This window comes from Mchenga conophoros, linkage group LG10, assembly GCF_057382185.1.
Source record: "Mchenga conophoros isolate Kocher_MC1m ecotype Shallow Benthic linkage group LG10, M_conophoros_male_GT1.1, whole genome shotgun sequence".
Lineage (NCBI taxonomy): Eukaryota > Metazoa > Chordata > Actinopteri > Cichliformes > Cichlidae > Mchenga > Mchenga conophoros.
In genome coordinates this window covers 14,788,032-14,794,588 of record NC_140535.1, presented here as the reverse complement: position 1 = coordinate 14,794,588, position 6,557 = coordinate 14,788,032, and positions in this window count along the sequence as shown.

Sequence of the window (6,557 nt, the reverse complement as noted above, 5' to 3'; positions counted from 1 at the left end):
GCGGGAATCACATGGGAAATTTAACATCACTGTTTGAAGGAACTATAGTGGGGGGGGGGGGGGGGGGGGGGTTAATGGAAAATGAGGGAAGCCCTTTTCTCAATGCACTGCTTCCCCTTCTGTTCACAGTTCATGACAGGCTCAGCACTTTCTTTTTCATAGAGGAAGTAAGCTTATTAATGACCTGCCTCACAAACTGGGCACTTTTTGTCTTGCAGTTTAGCTCTTAGTGTTTAAGGCTGTCCTGACCTTGTCTGCAGAAGTTTCCTCTTTCTGCAGACAATCATCAGGAGACACTGAAGCCAGAATGAATCCCATCTTGTCCTGCTATATCGCACTTGGGCAAAATAAGACCCGAAGGCTGGAAAACAAACACATACAATCTCAACAAGGTCCAAGAACTCCTTAAAGCAAAACTGAGCAACAACAACAACAACAACAACAAAAAATTAATAATACAAAATATTATGTCACTTACTGCAGCAGAGAAAAACTAAAATATATTAGAGTTCTCTGCAGACAGATAAACACCTGACTATATTTTACTGGTCTTCCAAAGAAAGTCTTAATTATACCCACGAATCATGTTTTTATGACACTGTAATTTGGAAATAGTTCACAGATGTGTAATAATAGAAGCTGAATTTAAAATAGCCGGGAAATGATATCATGAAATGACTCTACTGATCAAGACATGTGTTTAAAAATAGTAAATATAAAATAATCAGAATCAGAATACTTTATTAATCACAAAGGAAACTATGTGGTTACAGTGGCTCTAAGACAATAACAGCAATAGACTGAAATACATTAAATAACACAATATATTACAAAGTTTACAATATATAAGAAATAGCTTTAATATATACAAATGGCTCAGTTATAAATATTCAGAATATTACAGAAGTGAAATATATATGATTGACAATGTCTTTTTTGTGTGATGCAGATCTGAAAGTTTCCATTTTTATGTTTAAGTAAAAATATTTTTCAGTGATTGATACAGGCATGTACTCCGATGGTAAACAAGTGGATTATTTGCTGTCAGTGCACCATTCTCTTTCGCTCTCTCAATCTCTCAGACACACACACCCACAAACAAACAAACAAACACACACAAACAACATTTTCAAATTGAAAGTTCTTAGTTTTGTTTTCTTCTTCTTTAGTCAGATCCATATTTATTTTAAATCAACCCTCTACACCAAATCCTCGCTCTGGTGTTAATACTTTGCATTATACACCTGCTTTTTCAACATATTACACACACATTTCTGTTGATAAGCAGATGGAGCAAGTTTATCCAGTTACTGAATTACAAGCATGTCTTAAATCTAAACAAGCAAGCGTGAGTGCCTGTGCAAAAGCAGAAGTTGGAGCATTCAATGCCACAATCCCAGGCGTGGACATCCTACCAAATTCACCCCAAGCCACAGAATGCTCGGTGAAACTGCAAAAAACCCAAGAGCTACACCTCTACAGGCCTCAGTTAGAATGTTAAATATTAACGTTCATGGCAGTACAATTAGAAAAAGGCTGAACAAACCACAGGAGTTGAGGAACAATGTCCCTTGGTGCAGATGTGCAGATGTCTGACCATAATACAAAGCGCACCAGTGGAAAGAACTTGCAGCAACTGTCAAGCACGGTGGTTGAGGGGTGATGATTTGGGCTTGTTTTGCAGTTACAGGACTCCTCTGAGTATTCTAGAGTCAAACTTGAGGCTGTGAACCCAAGCACACTAGCAAATTTATAACAAAATGACCGAAGAAGAAAAGAATTTAGGTGTAGCAGTGGTCCAGTCAAAGTCCAGACCTCAAGCAGATTGAAATGCTGCCGTGGGACCTTAACATAGCTGTGCACTGAAGAAATGCCTGCAAACTTCATGTTCATGTGCTTAGTTTTCACAAAACAGAGTCCTGTGACAGACTTCTTTTTCTCGTGACTGTATGTGTTTACAATAAGCCGAAATCTGGGTTTGCTGTTTATAGAAAAAGTTGAAAAACTGGAAGAAATTCATAGCAAAACTAAAAGGATGCTCAAAACCACAATTGCATGAAACACAAATAAGCTGAGAGTAAATTGTACAAAACGTGGGGGATTTAACATTACTGTTTCAAGAAAATAAGCGAAAACAGGTAATGAAAATGAGGGAAGCCCTTTTCCGACTTCACCCCTTCCCTCCCCACTGACCACATGACAGTTCACAAAGAGCTCAGCATTTTCTTTTTCATAGAGAAGTAAGATTTTTATGACCGGCATCAAAATCAGACCACTTTATTGTCTTGTAGGTTTTATAAGCTTGCAGTGTACATGTCCCTATGAATTTTCAATAGTCTCTTTATGTAGTGACTGTGGTGTGATTGAGACACGGTGGGTCCAGAGGTTGTTACTGAGAGCCATCACACCACATTCCACACATCTTCCCCAACCCTTATTCCCCGTGTTTTAACACAGTGGGCATGATTGCGGATGCCATGCACGTGCGTGCGCACGGCACCGCAGTCCACGCTCCACCACAGTGACATTATATTCTCCTGAGAACCAGCCTTATTTCCTATGTCTTCTATAATGGACATTTGTTTTTGATCTATATCGTTTGACTCATTTGAGGTACCTTACTAAGTCTTGATGTACGAAATAGAGGACATCCTGGGCTTTCCATTGATTTCTCGTGTGTTTGATTAGCTCCAGAGAGGAAGGAAATCACAAAAAGGTGCAGTTTTTTCCACGGTTCTCAGGAGGATATTGCAAAAAGGCCGAAATCTATCATCAACCCTTAACACTAACTTACCTTGAAGACATCAATTGATATAAAAAGGCCAGGGTTACAGCATTGGGTTGATACTCTCCATCATTTAGAGGCTCAAAGGAAATATTGAAAGTACATTTCCATTGCAACATGGATGAAACCCATTTATGCTCAGTTAGAGTGTCTAAAAGACAAATGGACCTGAAACCCCTTTAATTTCCTGCATCTAAATTCGGATACAAATTAAGTTACCACGTTTGGTGATATTGAAAAAAAAAATCCACAAATTTGTTACTTCCAGTGCACACTGTTACCATACTTCTTTATTATTACTTTGATTTAATAAAATTCTGAAAAGCCTTCAGCTTGTCCGATGTGCTTTGGAGGGAGTACTTACAGAAACTAAAAACAGAGCTCATAGATCAATGTCTCTGCACTGACTGAACTATCAGCCTTTGCAAAATGCTATCATGTTAAGCTAATGAAGTACTTTGTGTGATTTTAAAAGAATTATATAATTAAATAATGCTTATAAAAAGTTATAATATTAATGTTTTTACAACTTAAACTGCATGGGCAAAAGCACCGAGCCACCCAGTTGTCACACAGAAGGAAGGGTTTCCATGGCCTTGAAGCTCCCAGTGCACAGTTACTGTGCTGATGTTAATAGCAGATGAGGTTTGAAACTCATTTATTTTTATTCATTTAGCACAATGTTGGTGACTTTTGTACTACGCGCCTTGCACTTGGCGACTCCTCTCTCGTTATATGTGACTCTAACTTTATGTGGTCTGCTATGTGCCTGAGTTCCTGTAGTTCAGCTTCACAATATTACCACTTACTGCTTACATCATGGGATATGTCTGAGGGAAGAAATTTCACAACATGACTTGTTGCAACAGCGGCATCCTGTTACAGTATCACACTGAAATTCTGTGAATTCTTTAGAAAGACTTATTCTTTCACAAATGTTTGTGAAGGCAGACTGCATGGCTTAATGCTTCATCTTATACCCATGGCAATACGACTGAAAACACCTGAATTCCGAGATTAAGGGCAAGGAAGTAGTACCCTAGTTCGAAATGACAAGTGAAAAACTGTAAACCAGAATCAGAATAACTATGTGAAGAGTTAAATAGTTTTACCTAGCCCTCATTTGTTTGCGCAGTTCAAAGAAACTTTAGAGATTGTTCTGGAGTTAAACAAACCAACACTGATATAGACGTTTAGCATATCCAGTCTGACTGTGTGAAATGTTTTTATGTAACAGCAGATACTTTAAATAAATGTAGGATAACCTGACGTCTCTCTAGCATTTCCAAATTAAAAGAATCCTAAGTATCCAACATTTTAAATCTTTATACTGTATGTTTAACAAGACTCAGTGAAAAAACATAATGTGTAATTTGATTTATTGTAATCTTTGCTTTATAAAAAAAAACAACAGTAGATGCAGAAAAAGAAAACCAGCCAAGTATAAATGCATAATTTCACAGTACAAAGTACAAATTTCAAAATCCCCACCATGAAGGTGCATGAAAGGCTGGAGCGTTAGAAGTGAATTAACCTGACCCCACGAAAACATTCGTACCCCGTTTTTGTTATATACAAGTAATCCAAGCTAAATAGAAATCCTGGGGTGTTTCTGCTGTATCGCTGTAAAAGTCAGGTCAGAAACGTGTTGTTTTCAAGACTACAAAGTGTGCAGCTGGCTCTTGTTCTTCTTTCTGCCAACAAAGTGTCCCAGTTGTTTCTATGAACTCTGTCAGACAGGTGAGAAACACAGTCCTGTACTTGTGCTAGAAGCGTCATCAGTGGAGTCTAAAAAGGCCGCACAGGAGAAAGCCAGTCACATTTGGTTACAGCAAGTTAATAACAGATTAATAACCAGCAGCTAGTAAAAAAGCACAGACCAAAAACAGAATTATTATGACTGTCTAGATAAAAACAACCTGTGGCTTCAACAAGCGAATTCACTGAAACCATAACTTAAATGCCAAAGTGAAACTGTCACACAACAAAGAGGTAGGGTGAAACCTCCTGTCAATAAAATTTCTAGGGATAAGAATTTTTCATAGTTTGAAACCAAATGCATATCAGAAATTTCACAAAAACATACCGACTCTGGAAATTTGTCTAAAAAACACTGTGTGAATACCCAAACCTAATTTAAGATCTTACAGAATATCTTTATGTTCCTCTTCAGAGTTGTTCTGAAAATGCATTTTATTTAGCTTAAGCTTGGTTGTTAGTAAAGCTGCCCATTTGAGTTTCCTCCACTGTCTGAAAGATCAATTTTACACAGAGTAAAACAACACAAAAGCAAAGGTAAACTGTTAGAGAAGACACATTGCTCTGTCACAAGATAAAACTTGCTTCTGTACTGAAATTTACTGGCTGAAGTTAGGAAATTAGGCAGCAAGACAAATGAAAAACAGGTCTAAGCTAACTCATTAAAATCTAATATTAAAAAACTAAATGTAATATTTATGTAGAACATTATTTACACATGAACGAAATATATTGTGATGGGTCTCATGTAGCATTACCTGTTGAAGTTTGTCTTACACAGTTTCAACTGGCACACTGTGAAATGACTCTAGGAACATGTTTTTATATAGTCAATGAATTCTGCACAAAAATAAACCAAAATAATAATCATGTGAGAATTATTTAAATCTGTGATTTAAAAAAATGCTGTGATTTGTACCAAACAGTCAGAAATTGATTTAAGTTGCGTCAAATGTAAAAATTCAGCAGGCATGTATTTTCCGCACTAAAAAACACAAACAAAAAACAATCAGATGCACTTTCCATGGCATCGTACCGTGCAAAACTATATTTGGTCCAATAACGACGGATCAAATTTCAACATGATAACAGATTACTGCTCCGGCTTTCTTTTCTTTTAATCTCAGGTGACTTCCAGTACTGAAGGCACTGAATTCATGTCTGGTTGGGAATTTACCTCAAAATCATTATCAACCCCTTTACAGTTAAGCAATTTTCTGGAATAGAACTTGAATGATTTTGATTTTTACTTGAAGAGACCTGAACCTACCTGAAAGCTGCAAAATACCTCAAACCAGGCAGCACAAATTTCAGTAAAATATCATGAATTCCTAATTATTTAATTTTATTTATTTAAACTGTGTTTTTTTTTTTATTCTTATAAGGGAATGCTGATATCAAAACAGGTACCTTTAAGGAGGATACAAGAAGAAGGACTCAAAAGGATTTAGGATAACATCATTCAAAGATATATATAAATACATATATATTACTATTAAAGAATTCTGGATCTTTTTTTCGTTATATATATGTAAAACGAAAAAAAGATCCAGAAGTCTTTAATTATAATCTGTGTATAGCTTTCAAGTGATGCAATTGATGACATCATGGGTGTTTTTTTTTAAATTGGTCTTTTTTTCCATCTTGTTTCCCTGACATTCAGTGAAACTGCTTGTTGTAACTTGTCCACATCATGAGACTGAAATATTCCCTAAAGATGCACAGTCAAAAAGTGTTTGATGTTGATGAAGTGTTTTTCCACCTTTCCCCAGTAAATTACTGGACATTTCAGGAATTAAGAAAGTTATGTTTTTATTTATTGTGTAAACTAAACACTGAGCATTGCGGTCAACTTGCCAGAGTGGCAGTTACAGCTCAAACAGATGATTTTTTTAAAAGTAGATGCTTATTCTCATGCTTCCTTTTCTTTTCTGTCTTATCAATTCGTCCATGTTTAAATGACCTAAAAATGGACAGATTTGTGAGTATAGAAATAGAAAGACACAAAAGAAAA